Below are 15,035 nucleotides of genomic sequence, written 5' to 3' on the forward strand. Positions count from 1 at the left end.
CGCCGTGCATTTTGTTTTTTGCTCCCCATTTCCTTTACTGCAGTTTGCCGGCAGAGAACGTAAATCTACATTCAGACAAGGGTTCTCTCTCGACTACAACACCAAACAATGCATAAATCCACTCTCCTGTCCCCCCTCCCCTTCCTGCCAAGAGGCCCCTGTCTCTCAGAAATCATAGAGGTTATACCGAGTGTTGACAGCATTCACTCAACACCTTGCTTGGGGTCGCTCAAGGCAGAAAATCCTCTTGTAGGTTTGAGAGGCGTGTCATCAAGAAAATGGATTTTCCTGGCTCAGGGAGACTCACGGGGTGAGAGTGAAACGCAGCAACATGTTTTTTAAAGAGCGCTGGGGCTGCTCGGCATGTGCCCTCAAAATCTGAAGGTGTGTTTTATTATTTGTTGATTTATTGAAATGTTTACACTCTACCTTTCTAGCATCAGCCTGGGGGACTCAAGGCAGCATCTCAAAGGGATGGCTGTGAGCTGGTAAAAATAAAGAAAACTCAGTCCTGAGAAGAGAGGGGCTCTGCGGTTCTTCTGATCAGAGAGACTTTGCTCCACTGGTACTAGATAAGGTTGCACTGCTCTCTTAAAGCAGGACTGTGGAACATCAACTGTTCTGGGCAAATGGTCGAGGACGATGGGAGCTGCAGTACAATAACATTTGAAGGGCCAAAGGCTAACAACTCCTGCCCCAAAGGAAGGCGTTTGCAGCTTGGGGGCACAGGATTCAGCAGTATTATTGTGGGGTTAGTTAATCCCTGTGGCAAGAAGTGCCTTTCACCTGCTTAGGCTGGCAAGCTGACTGCAGTCTCTCCTGGACAGAGACAGCCTGGGCACAGGCATCCATGCTCTGGTGACATGAGGGGTTGATTGCTCTAAATGTGTTGTATGTGTATATTTCTTTGAAGCTTTGTGTGGGAAATTCAAAGATAAAGATTGAGCCGTGTGTGTGTGTGGACCCAACCTAAGGACCAGGTCAGGTTATGTCCCTACTACTGTCTCCTCTATTTGAGATGGAAGTCTTCCCCATCACCTGCTGCATGGTCCTGTAGCTCCAGGCAGCGACCTCTAGATGCTGTTGGACTCTGACTCCCATCACCCTTTGCCACTGACCATGTTGGCCGGGGCTGATGCGAGTTGGGAGTCCAAAAATGGCTAGAGGGCACCTCCTTGCCTATCCCTGCTTTAGATACAGATACTAGGATTGATCTGTCACTGAGCTACAGCTACTTTGCACTTGGGCCAGTAGAACTGATAGCCAGAAAGTGGATGGCAAGCAAAACCTTCATATTGAGTATCTGGCCTTGTTTACTAAAATTGATAGTGGGACTGGGATAGCTTCAACCAGCAGGGCCACCTGTGCTTTGCCTATGCCCAGCACAAACAGATCAGATTCCAGCAGACAGATAGTCACTTGCATAATTTATTCCAATCCCAGAACCTGGACATTCTGCAGTGCAGAATTCTGGCTTCCATGTTGCAGAACTTGAGCATGTTTGGGTACAAAACGTAGACACAGTCCTGGCAAATATGCTAGACAAGGTCCTTGTGAGAACACTACCATGGCTCTCTAATTTCTGGAATGGCGAAACACTGAATCAATTCATTCCTGAAATGCTGAAGCCAAAGAGGCTGCAAACGGAGATAGTACTGAAAGGCAATTTCATTGAATCAGCACTCTTACAGCTGCAAGAGGAAGCCAGAGACTCTGCTATCTAATCCATCTCCTCTGTGCCAACAGAGAATCATTCCTTGTAACAGGGGTATATTTCCTAGGTCTTTTGTAATATTGTCAAACCCAGAGTAAAGTTTATAAAAGGACGCACTCCTCCCAAAAGCAATTTACATGACCAGTTATCTGCTATATTGTTCCCTTTTGGGTTATTTCAGCTATTTGTGCTGGGCTAAGAGGCTTATTCCATCCCTCCCAGCCCACTTCCTCCTTTATCCCGTGCTGAAGTCATAATCCCATGCTTTTGACATCCTATGCTGCTGATGCTGGAATGACGGAGAGTTCACAACTTCAAGCAGCCGGCAGTGAGCTGAGCAGAAAGAAAAGCCAGGAAGTAGAAGGAAACGGATTTGAGAATAGGACAGTGCCTAACCACAACAGTAAACCACAGCCCACATGCCACTATCCCAGGCAAGCAACAAGGAGTGGACCCCCTTGTTTTTGGCAGAGATTCACAAATATTGCTGCCGTTTTATTCCAGTATCCTGCCCTCCTTCCTAGAGAGCCCAGCATGGCTAACAACAGCCATAAAAAGCTTGCCTACTAGTTACCTGTTATATGACTGCCAACAATTACAGGACCCGTTCTGGGTTGCCCCGCAAGCCCCGGGAGCGATGTTGAGGTTGCACAACCTTGCCTTCGCTCCCAGACCCCCAGACCTGAGGCTAAAAACGAAGCCAGGACAGCTAGCGGGATCCATCCCGCTTGCTGTCATGGCTTCTTTGCTCTTTGGGGCTCGGGGGGGGGATTTTTTCCCCTTTATTCCCCCCCCCCAAAATAAGTGCGCCCTATGGGCCGGTGCGCCCAATAGGGTGAAAAATACGGTACTTCTCCTCTGAGTTCCCCATCATGTGTGAAGTGCTTGGGGCAGACACTTCTCTCCTTTGCACAGAGAGACTCCTGCCCTTGCAGACATTCTCCAAATCCCAGTGCAAAGGTCTTAGGTACTGTAATATTGATAGAGGGCTTGGGAGAAGCATTGTTTCTTGTGCTGTGGCCAGGGCAGGTTGCAGCTTTGAGGAGGCCACTGGAATAGAAACCTCTGGTGGTTGAGTGGACCTTCAGCTTGAGCAGGTGCCCGCTCTGTGGCCAGGCAGCCTCTCCCACCCCTCCCATGTATTCCCACCAGAGGGGAAAGCGAGTGGGTGAGTTTACCAAAGAGGAGTTGTGAGGGTGCAGACAGGGTGGTCACCACTATAACTGCCCACAGGGTTCCAGAGTTGATATAGCATGTATATATATACACTCAGGTGTATGTTGAGAAACTGCAGTGGAAGGTGGCATCACTAAAGGGGAACCACAGTAGCGACGGTCCCTCATCAGCCATGTTGCTTCACTGCCCTTGGCTAAGACATTAAGATAAGAAACATCAGGTGTCTCCCAGCACTTCAAAGAGATGCTTGTTGTTTCTTACCTTCTCCAAATCTGAGTCAAAGGAGAGGTCTGGGGATAGGATGTGCATGCTGTGAAGTGTCCTGTGCATCAAATGGTCAGGAGCACTTCCATGTGGCAAGTCGATTTTTGGATCTGGCTATCAGTCCGCATTCTGTTTGGGTGGTTCACAGGCTCAAGAAGCCTGAATAAGAATTCTAGAACACAAGGTGCCCATTTCCTTTGATGGGGGCATGGCTGTCTAGAACAGGGGTCAGCAAACTTTTTCAGTGGGGGGCAGGCCACTGTCCCTCAGACCTTGTGGGGGGCCAGACTATATTTTGAAGAAAAAAAATGAATGAATTCCTATGCCCCACAAATAACCCAGAGATGCATTTTAAATAAAAGGACACATTCTACTCATGTAAAAACACGCTGATTCCTGGACCGTCCATGGGCCGGATTTAGAAGGTGATTGGGCCGGATGCGGCCCCCAGGCCTTAGTTTGCCTACCCATGGTCTAGAACACAGCACTTTTATGGGTATGTTAATATGGTGGCTTCCCACATATGCAATCTGTGACAGGGCATACGCCCTGAAGAGCAGGAAATGTCCAGGGAGGGAGAAAGCAGGTGCAATTCAGGACATGCAAAGGTGTGCCCACCTGCTCAACACACCTGCACAGCCAATGCTAATTCCTGTCTAGCAAGTTTGATAAGCTACTTTCATTCCATACACTTCAGAGAGAGTGGTCAACATATACCCTGAAATAAAGGGCAACTGGCGACCCTGAAAGGAGCAAAGGATTCAGTGTACAAACAGGCATATCGTGCTGCTGATTTAAAAACGAGTTCTGTCTCCTCTACTTACCATCAGGCACTCCCCACTGTTTGTAAATTCCCTTAGTCAACAACTCGCAGTCCCTCTGGGCCACAACTGTGCCAGCAGCTGTTTCACTAGACCCCACCTTCATCTCCCACAGGAAAAAACACACATCTTAGCCTGTTTTTCTATGCAGTCCTTGGCCTAATTTCAAAAGCCTTCTGCACTGACCTCTGACAAGCTCTCTGTTCTTCTCTCACAAGCCTGCTGGGCAGAGATGGGTGGTGGCAGAAAGCACTGCTTAGCTTCAGCGCCACCCAAAATCTGCATGAGGCCCCTGGCAGATTGAACCTTATAGAACGTGGCCCTTGACTGGGAAAAGGTGGCCCTCTGGTTGGATCCAGCAGGGTCCACATATTCCCTAAAGAATCCACCTGAGCCACAAGGCTTATGTGGGAGAAATCAATACATAACAAATTTGTATCAATTGCATGGCATCACAAGCTTAGGCTGATAAAGGTAGAAAATGGGGAGGGAGGAAGGTTAGTTCATAGGAAGAAGCTAGGTGTTCCATAAAAGGTAAGCCTGCATATTAAATTAAGAAATTGCCCAGTAGCACCTTAGAGACCAACTAAGGTAAGCCTGCAGTTAGGATGGAGTGAGAATAGGACAAGAACATCCAAATGGAGTCCATCTGCACTGTTGAAGGGTAAAAGAAAAAGGGGAATATTTTCTCGTGTGGAACAAACCAAACAAGGAAAGTGAGATTTAGAGTTCATTTGAAAAGGCACGCTGCACATGGGCATTTACAACATGACACAAACAGAGACAGAAAAGGTAAGAATCAAAATAAGCATCTAGGGACTGTTTGGAACTTTTGACTCAGGGGCAGAACACGTGGGTGACATCTGCAGTGTGCAAATGACAAATGCTTGGGGTAGCCATCAAGCCCAACATTAAGGAAAAGGGGGAAAGGGGGAGAACCAGTAAGGGGGAGACAAGTTCAGAGCTGGACTACAGAGCTGCGTAAAAAAGGGATGGAGAGAGAAGTTTGGAGGGATTGTCTTGGGCTTGGATTGTGATCTTTGGGGCTATCTCCTGGAACATGTGAGATCCCAGGCTGACTGGTCGCCTTTACTAGTAGAAGACTGTCTTTTGAAGTATGAGAAACCTTTTATCTGCCACCTCTGTCTCCTTGTGCAAGGCTGTGTGTGTGTGTGTGTGTGTGTGTGTGTGTGTCTCCCCTCAATAAAGCTTTTATCAAACTTTAAACTTAGCCATCTTGGCTGTACTAATTTTCGTCTGGATAATTTGAGTCTAGATAACTTGAGTCTAGATTCCCAGGGACCAGGGAAAGCAAAACAGTTAGGAGGTTTTAGGATGCCTTCAATCCTGATACCAACTTAAACACCCATGGAATTCTAAAACTCCCTAATTTTTAAATATCTTGTTTTTAAGACTCTGTGGTAAGGTTAGCAGTTTTTAGCTCCTGTATTTGATAGTGATTTTAGCTCTTTAATTTTTTAAAAAATATTACACTGGTGTTTGTATGTGCCTTTTCGCTTGATGCATTTTAAGCTTATTTTTTTAAGGGTCTCCCCATGATATCTAGATAATTTGTTTTTTGAGGCAAATTATAAATGCAAATGATAAATAAATAAAATTAAAACTGAACTTGCACTCCCATTATGATTAACAGTCCCCCGTTGATTTCAATGAGATACAATTAACTTTCACTGAATCGGGGGCACAGCCTCTTCTATCACACAGAATCCTGTTCAGGGTTTTAACATCTTATATCAATATGCCTTCATAGCTGTACATTACTGACTGGGGATATTAGCACACACCAGAATTAATGGTGGACACCGTGATTCATAGCGCAATCCACATCAAGAGTGTAAGTTGTGAGTGATTAGTAAGTCAAATACAACAAAACAACAACAACTCAATCATAATCATGGATGTTGCTCGTGAACTCTCAGAGGACTACATTTTAACCAGAGATTATGATGCTAATTTCTTGTTGGGCTGTGGACTACAACAATGGTCTTCAACATTTTCAGATGCAGGGGCCACCTTTAAACCCAAAACATACATTTGGGGATCCATTATTTAACTTTTTACCACATATGGTAAAAAGCATGCCTTTCTCCTAAGATACACATTTTTGCATTCAACCTCACTGATATTCATGTGAAAAACTAGTGAAAAACTAGTGAAAAACTGCACATTCCCCCATTAGTATGTGCATTTTTTTTCCACGTTTCCCTCTAATATGCATGTGTCTGTACACTTTTCTAACTGGACAACTGCATTGCAAAATTCGGAGAAACGCAAATTTCAAAGGATAGTTGAGTTTTAGTTTGCATATCTTGGGGGGGGGGCATGTAGCTCAAATAAAACACAAACCAAGTAAATTCCTCCCCTATCCCCGCAACATAGCCCTGCAAATGTCTTAAGCAAGCTGCTGAAATGCAACTATCTTAAAGCAATGCAATCACTGCTTTTCGCTTGAAGATAGCGTAGGGCTAAGAACAAACAGTGGGCAGCCACTCTCAAGAGAGGAAACTGGTTTATTTTTCATTGTGAAATGTATCTGAGCTCTGCTTTAGGGGATAGCTAACATTAAACCCCACTGCTTTGGTTCACGCTGTGTTACCTCCAGAACACAGTGTCCTCTTTCTCATAATGTAGTCCTTTCTCATAATGCTATTTGGAAATCAATAACAAATTCCTTCACTTTGTAAACATTTTATAAATGCAGAGAAGCATGGACCACAGCCATCTCCAGCCCCAATAAGGAGATGGCTCTCTCGGTGCTCCACTTCAGAGAACCTCTGGATTCCACAGCAAGGTTTTCCCCTGCCTATTTTGGAAATGACAGACGTGGGGTTAGGCTACGATACCGGGGACAGAAGCAAAAGGCCAAGACTTGAATTTAAATGGGCACCGTGGCCGTACAACTTTTGAGAACTGAAGTCAAAACAACGAAACGCTGATATGTCCTCAAAGAACGGGAAGCGAGCAAGCGTAGACTTCATGATCAGGACAGCTAATGGTCAATATGCAGCATGGCGGGCTTCTGAATTACATGGGCAAGTCAATTTGTCAGCATGTGACAGCAGCCACATCCCTGGAATGGCTTCAATGGGCTGCCAAACCAGGTGAGGTAGACATTGGGTCTCAAACCCTCAGTGAGTTAGGGACTTCGCCTGCATGTGAAGACAGGTTCTGGCAGATTGAGCAGATGAGACCAATAGAGTGGTACCTCGGGTTAAGTACTTAATTCGTTCCGGAGGTCCGTTCTTAACCTAAAACTGTTCTTAACCTGAAGCACCACTTTAGCTAATGGGGCCTCCTGCTGCCGCCGCGCTGCCGGAGCATGATTTTTGTTCTCAAACCTGAGGTACTATTTCTGGGTTAGTGAGTCTGTAACCTGAAGCATATGTAACCCGAGGTACCACTGTAGTGGATCCAGCGGTCAAGAAGGCGATTTCTGCACATGCTGTACTGGGAAGTAAAAGGGCTGATGGGGTTCATTAACCTGGGATGGGAGCCCATCTAGGAGAAGGAAAACTTTGACCCTAAACCCTTGCAGGACACCTTTGGTAGAAGAGAAGGCCAAGGATTAAACCATACACAAATCCAGAAGCTAAGTTTCAAAGACGGTTGGATGGTACCTTGTACACCTCCTTCCAGCAACTCCTGCAGCCAAGCTGGTGCCAAACATATTGCTCTGCTTTACCTTGGACCACATCAGCAAAGCCTAGAGGGAGGTCTTGTCGTCTGGGCAGCGCTGGACCTCCATACACACTGCCCAGTGAGGTCATCTCTGTGAAGCAGAGACAGTGGTTTGACCACCCCCTGAGGCTCCTCCATTGTCTCTTGAGACAGACGGCTGCCAAACGACAACCCCCCAAAGTGAAGAAACCTTCAAACATGTAGTCCTCCTTTGTTTGTGGCCTAAGGTGGCACAGAAGAGCTTTTCCACTTGATTCTTACGAAGTATAAACTTACGGAGTATAAGCTTGTCCAAAGTGTTTTATAAAGCAACGCAGAAATAGTAGTGGATGTGCTACTGTGGACACTGTTCTTCGATCCACAACCAATGTCCCATAGCAGTTAGAACAGCCTTCCCCAACTGGACGCCCTCCAGGTGTCTTGAACTACAAGGCCTATCAGCCCCTGCCAGCTGCATCATACATGCCTGTTGTACATATTACTGAGGCAATATATATGCCAATATTCAGCGAGCAAGTAAATGGAAAGTATTTTTATTACATTACAACTGAAACAGATTTTATTTCACCTGGAAATAAATAAATCTAAATAAGAATGCCAGCCACAGTGAGGATTTTTTCCCCTTCTAATTAAACACATTCAACTTGGGAATTCCTTGAGAATGAAAGGAGAGAGGAAAGGGCTCCCTTTTAATTTTGTATCCATCTGGTTTTCAGAAACTTTCCCCTTCACTTTCTCCCAGTTGGGCTTTACGGCTGTTCTAATTTGATGTCATTCGTACTGACAAGAAATAGATTGGTGCCAGTGTGATCCTGTGGATAGAAAGTTGTGCTCCGACATATAAGGTCTCGGGTTTGTATCTTTCCTCTGCTGCAAAGCTGTTCTAGACACAGAAATCAATTGATACAGTCCTCTCGCAGAACTGTGGCACCTCAGAATGCACAGAGGGTCTCACTTGATGAAAAGACCCTTCAACGTTAAGATGCTTTCGGAGGAACAGACTCCCCTATCTACCCTGAGCTTCAAAAATCCCTCACAATAAATTTAATGCATCCACACCTATTTGAAAGCATTCTCTGAGAATCCAATGGCAGGCAGCTTTCTCCCTCAGCTTCAGTTCCTCAACCCAGTTCATTACAGTGGTACCTCAGGTTAAGAACTTAATTCGTTCTGGAGGTCCGTTCTTAACCTGAAACTGTTGTTAACCTGAGGTACCAGCTAATGGGGCTTCCCGCTGCTGCCGCGCCGCTGCCATCAATTTCATTCTCATCCTGAAGCAAAGTTCTTAACCTGAGGTACTATTTCTGGGTTAGCGGAGTCTGTAACCTGAATTGTCTGTAACCTGAAGTGTCTGTAACCAGAGGTACCACTGTATACTTTTAACTGTAAAGGTAAAGGGACCCCTGACCATTAGGTCCAGTCGTGACCGACTCTGGGGTTGCGGCGCTCATCTCACTTTATTGGCCGAGGGAGCCAGCGTACAGCTTCCGGGTCATGTGGCCAGCATGACTAAGCCGCTTCTGGAGAACCAGAGCAGCACACGGAAATGCCGTTTACCTTCCCACTGGAGCAGTACCTATTTATCTACTTGCACTTTGACGTGCTTTCAAACTGCTAGGTTGGCAGGAGCAGGGACCGAGCAACGGGAGCTCACCCCATCGCGGGGATTCAAACCGCCGACCTTCTGATCGGCAAGCCCTAGGCTCTGTGGTTTAACTCACAGCGCCACCCACATCTCTTATACTTTTAACTGTAGCAGCCTGCTTAATACTGCTGTTGTAAAAACAGAGTAAGGCTTCCAAAAAGGTTTGTAAATTGCTGTGGCAACCTTCTAAAATAATGTTGTCCCTCTTCCTGAATCTCTTTACTTGACAGAAGCAGAAGAGGGACCACCAGAAAGCTAAGGGAAGGGGAGATAATAGTCATGGAGAACCTGTGGCCTTTCAACTGGGAAGAAGAATACTCCTCTTCCTAAAAAAAGCAGCACAGAAAAGGCTCTTTCAATGCAGAGTTGAGGGCTGGTGTGGCAGCAGCAGCCTATGGATCCATCCAACAGTGACATTTCAAAGGATACAGATACAGCGATAGGGAAAATTGGAACTGTCAAGCTATGGTCCCAGTTGTACACCTTCTTAAAGGCACAGGAACCCTGCCACAAAAAGAGGGACAACCCTAGAGGATGCAACTACAAAATGGAAGAAAGCAAGCAAAAGGTATCAGCAGATAAGAAGAAACGGCAACTCAAAGCTCCGCTGCAGCCCATCTTTAAAACTCAGCTGCTACAACACACAGTCCTGCCATTTGGTGGGCAATTCGCTACTAACCCCCATCCTGCCCTCTTTCAACCTACTAAACTCTATGCACCGTTAAATTTTGTAGATTGCTTTGTAAAGTTGTTTCATCATCTCTTAGGCCTATTCCCGCAGGGCAATGTACATCCCACCCCACATTTTATCTTCATAACAACTGTGTGAGGCAGGTAAAGTTGAGAGGCAATTAGCGGTCAAAGGATAAGGTAAGCTTTCAGCTGACTGGGGGGAATTGAAATCGAGATCTCCATGGTCTAAGTGCAACTTACAAAACCACTGACTCTCTCTAAAACATTTTTTTTAAAGGAATTTGGAAGGAACTGGGGGTGGGGAACTTCAAAACCGAACCTTAACACAGCACTAGCTAGCATCTTCACAAGCAGAACAGAAGCAAACAAGCTTACAAATGGGATGACAATTGTTTTGAGTCTCTTGCGCTCGCTTGTGTCCCAGAATGTGCTTATTCATCTGCTAGAGCTTCCTCTCCTTGGCTAAGCAGGATGTGTCTGGAGATGAATTCACTTTGCTTAATGAGGTGTCCAAGGTGATGTAATATACTCCGACTTTTCTCTCCTTATCTCAGACGTTGCCTTGGGCTTCCTGGCTGCTTCCCAACTTTCTTTCTAAGGCGCTTTCCTAGAGCTATGGCTGTGTGTGTGTGTGTTGTTCTGCAATCATGCCGGGATAAGCTGAAACACTGGAACCGGGGCCCAATATTCAGCATCACAAGAACCTGTGCTTTTCATTCTAAAAATCTAAGCAAGCCTCTAGTCCTTAAGAAAGTAAAGATAAGTTTGACCGTGCATCAGCCTGCAGCTTAGCAAAACCGTATAAAACTCTGGAGGTTTCACTTCGTGGAAAGAGGGTTACTTCTTCACCCAGTGCTTGCTTAATGTATGGAACTCATGGCCACAAGTTTTGGCAATGACCACTGGCTTTGATGGGTTTAAAAGGGGGACTGGGTACAGCCATGAACGTAGCAAGTGCTCCTAGAATTTATCCACACATCCTCATCTCACTGCTTCCCCCTACGGAAAACCACTCTTTAGCACTCAATCAGAGCAAACAGCAATTGGGTTCTCCACAAATTGCCATTTGCTGCCACTTAGAACTGAGCAGTGGGGTTTCCCTGTGAAAGGTGCAGGGCAAGGGGGAAACCAATCGGACCTGTGCTTTCTAGGGGACGAGCGGAAGTGTGGACAAGCCCTTAGTCACAGTAGGTAAAGGGACAGCTAAAATCCTTTCTATAAATAGATATAATTCATCTGCAAAGTATACACGTTTGCAAAAAAAATTACATTTCTGCTCTAATTCTGTCTTGTCTGTCTAAAAAGGAAAAAGCCCCCCCCTTACCTTCCTAACATCCCGTCATGCTCTAGCGTGACCAAGAGAAACAAGATATTGCGTGGGTCCATGCAGATCAAATCAGGATTGAGTCTCAATGTGTAGCAGGCTGCTAGAGGGGAGGTTTGTTGACCCTCACACCCAAATATCCCTGATGTATTCATTTACTTTCCCCCATATAAATGAATGGTTACTGCTCAATTTTATAGGGGGAAATTGCTCTGCTGCATTTCAGGATATGTTCTGCACACCTTTCAAAGGCCCAGGAGCCTCTATCTTCTTTTGCATCTTGTCACCCTAGAATTAGCAGTCCTCATATCAAGGTTAACCCCTTGGGACAATGTATTTGGAACAGAAGGGAAGCCCTTCATTTACAAAGCCTTTGCCATTTTCCCTTTCCCATAACACAGAATATTGTTCACAGGCACCGGAGGAATAAGCAGTCAAGACTCAAGAGCAGAATCCACATGGGTCAAATGCTGGTGCAGCCTTTGCCCCGGAAGCAAGCGATTAATACTGTATTTTGAAAAGAGTGTAACAAGGTCAAGCAATTACAGCCCTGCGATGGAAGAACAGAAAGGAGACTGTGTGCTTCCACTCTCTAAACTTTAATGGGGGTCAGGGCGACCCAGGTAGCAACCCAACACATGGTGGAGGGTGAGGAATAAAGATTTCCCAAACATTGTACTTCAACGTTTCTCAATTATGAACTGAAATGTGCATGTCCAGCACCAGAAGGAAGACACATCTTGGCCTGCAATTTAAAATCTGAATTATGAGACCAGTGTAAACCACACTGCATACTTCGCATAACTGATTCATCTTTGCTATTTTACATAATATAAATTAAAAGACGCCTGCTCCTTGGGAGAAAGGTGATGGCAAACCTAGACAGCATCTTAAAAAGCAGAGACATCACCTTGCCAACAAAGGTCCGTATAGTTAAAGCCATGGTTTTCCCAGTAGTGATGTATGGAAGTGAGAGCTGGACCATAAAGAAGGCTGATCACCGAAGAATTGATGCTTTTGAATTCTGGTGCTGGAGGAGACTTTTGAGAGTCCCATGGACTGCAAGAAGATCAAACCTCTCCATTCTGAAGGAAATCAGCCCTGAGTGCTCACTGGAAGGACAGATCCTGAAGCTGAGGCTCCAATACTTTGGCCACCTCATGAGAAGAGAAGACTTCCTGGAAAAGCCCCTGATGTTGGGAAAGATTGAGGACACAAGGAGAAGGGGATGACAGAGGACGAGGTGGTTGGATAGTGTTCTCGAAGCTACCAGCATGAGTTTGACCAAACTGTGGGAGGCAGTGGAAGACAGGAGTGCCTGGCGTGCTCTGGTCCATGGGGTCATGCAGAGTCGGACACGACTAAACGACTAAACAACAACAACAAAATTGTGGTTTTGCAAGCTATAGGAGGGGCAAGGATGCTGAAGCTTCACTCAGAACCACCAAAAATCTTATTCAGCCACCTTTGCAGCCTTGAAATTTCAGCAGGCCATTGCCTATATGCTTTCCAGAATATTTCTGTTATCATGAGGACTACAAACATCTCCCTATGTGTGTTTTTTTAGGGTGAGATTCTGAAGAAGGCAGAGGCTGCACCGACTACCCCATTCTAATCTTGAACTCCTATGGGATTTTGGGATACCACAGAGGCTGACGTGCATTCTCATCCTTGGAATAATTTGGGGTTTTTTTTCCTGGGTTATAACACTGCAGAGTTCAGATGTTTTATTTATCCGAGGGTGAAAGAACTTCCTGCTTTCAACAGCTAATCCCTCTCGTAGTTAACTGTGCTTGTTAAAAAAAAATGCTCCTGATCTCTTGAATAAATACACTCTTAACTACTTTGTGTCTGATAAATATTTAGAAGCCAGAGGATATTGTTGATTAAAGAATAACATCCACTTTGGGGAAACCGGTTAGCAGAAATACAATGTTTAAAAACTGCAGCTTTTGCTTTCGCCCCTCTCTCCAAATTATAAGGAAATTAGTATTTCAAAGTTGTTGTTGTTGTTTGCAAAAGGCTTGCTTCCTGTGGGGAAAATATGTATATTTAGATGCTAGCATCAGCTTGGATGGTAATCATATTGCCTTCCTGAAAAGCCTTGCCTACATGTCTAGATGGGATATAGGAAACTGTTTTCTACTGAGTCAGACTGTTGGTTTGTCTAGCCCAGTATTGTCTACACTGACAGGAAGTGGCTGGCCAGGGTTTCAGACAGGAAGTCTTTCCCAGTCCTACCTGGAAATGCTAGGAACTGAACCAGGAATCTTCTACATGCAAGCCAGACGCTCTACCACTAAGCTGCAGCCTCGCCGCTATGCATTTTACAAAATTCAACTGGAAGCTTTTTGGTTATGCAAAAAAACAACAACAACCCCACAACCTCTCAACAACCACAAGCATGAATCTCCTCGAATATTTGCCAACATTTTTATTTCACGGCAGACCTTAACGTATCATCTTTCCGCCAGTACATTAACGACAATACAACGCATGACAGTGACACATTTTCAGAACTGGAATAGGTTAGCACCCTTGCAAGAGGATTACATGGGCTTCTCTCATTTTCCTTGGAGATGGAAGTCCCATAAGGGATAAAAATTCCAGAGGAACCCAGTGTTTCTGGTAGAGACAGATGTTCTGTTATTGAGGTGGTGCTTGGTGGGGACACAGGAGAGGGCCTTCTCGGTTGTTGCTCCCAGACTTTAGAACTCCCTTCCTAGAGAATCTAGACTTGTCCTTCTGCCAGCAGGTGAATACTTTCCTGTTCTAGCAGGGTTTTGGAATTGGCTGCTTTTAATGAGGGGGCTGGTGCCATGCTGTTTTTGTTGTTGTTGACTTTTAGAAGACATCTGGATGCAGCCCTGTTTAGGGAAGTTTTTAATGTTTGAAGTTTTATTCTGGTTTTAATGTTCTGTTGAAAGCTGCTCAGAATGGGGAAACGCAGCCAGATGGGTGTGGTAGAAATAAATAACAATTGTTGTTGTTGTGTGTGAATATTCTATTAATGTTTTAATTATTATTTTCTCCTGTGTCTTTAGCTATTCTTATTTTATATGTAAGTGGCCTTGAGTCCCTGGCAGGGAATAGGCAGAGTACAAATAGAAGAAGAAGAAGAAGAAGAAGAAGAAGAAGAAGAAGAAGAAGAAGAAGAAGAAGAAGAAGAAGAACAACAACAACAACAACAACAACTAAATCCTGTCAAATTAAAAGGGACTTATTTCTTGTTCACTATGTGCAGGATTTCAGCCTTAGCATAGTGAAAGTTTTAGTTTTCTCTGTATGAGCCTTCCAAGAAAAGGGGCCTCACTGAAACATACTGTGAGGTATTTGAAGACCTAACATTGATCAATTGCATGATTTATCTACTGACTAGTGAAATTTGAGAGGCTTCTTTCCAAAGACCAGCACTTTGGTTTTCAAACAGTTTGTGGTTAATTGCTCCTCTTTACAGTATTTGCTGAGTTTGGATAACATCCTTTCTGGGCCCATGTAGGTATAGGGAAGTAGGATCACATAATCAGTGAGCTGTACACATGACTCCATCAGAATTCTTTTTGTGCCCTATTTATGTGTACGTTCGCTCCTGGGCATTGATAAAACACAGCACAACAAGAATCTTAATGCAGTCATAAGTACAGCAACCTTATTTAGAGGAGTTTGTTGTTGTTGTTTGCGGAGTTATCATGGTGCTCA

General features: G+C 44.9%; 1 protein-coding gene across 3 annotated transcripts in view; it reads right to left on the reverse strand.

Annotated features, from left to right (window-relative positions):
• SCN5A (sodium voltage-gated channel alpha subunit 5) overlaps positions 1-15,035 on the reverse strand; it is a 307,891-nt gene that overhangs the window by 91,233 nt on the left and 201,623 nt on the right. The window lies entirely within an intron of this gene.

Source organism: Podarcis tiliguerta (assembly GCF_965153285.1).
Source record: "Podarcis tiliguerta genome assembly, chromosome: 12".
Lineage (NCBI taxonomy): Eukaryota > Metazoa > Chordata > Lepidosauria > Squamata > Lacertidae > Podarcis > Podarcis tiliguerta.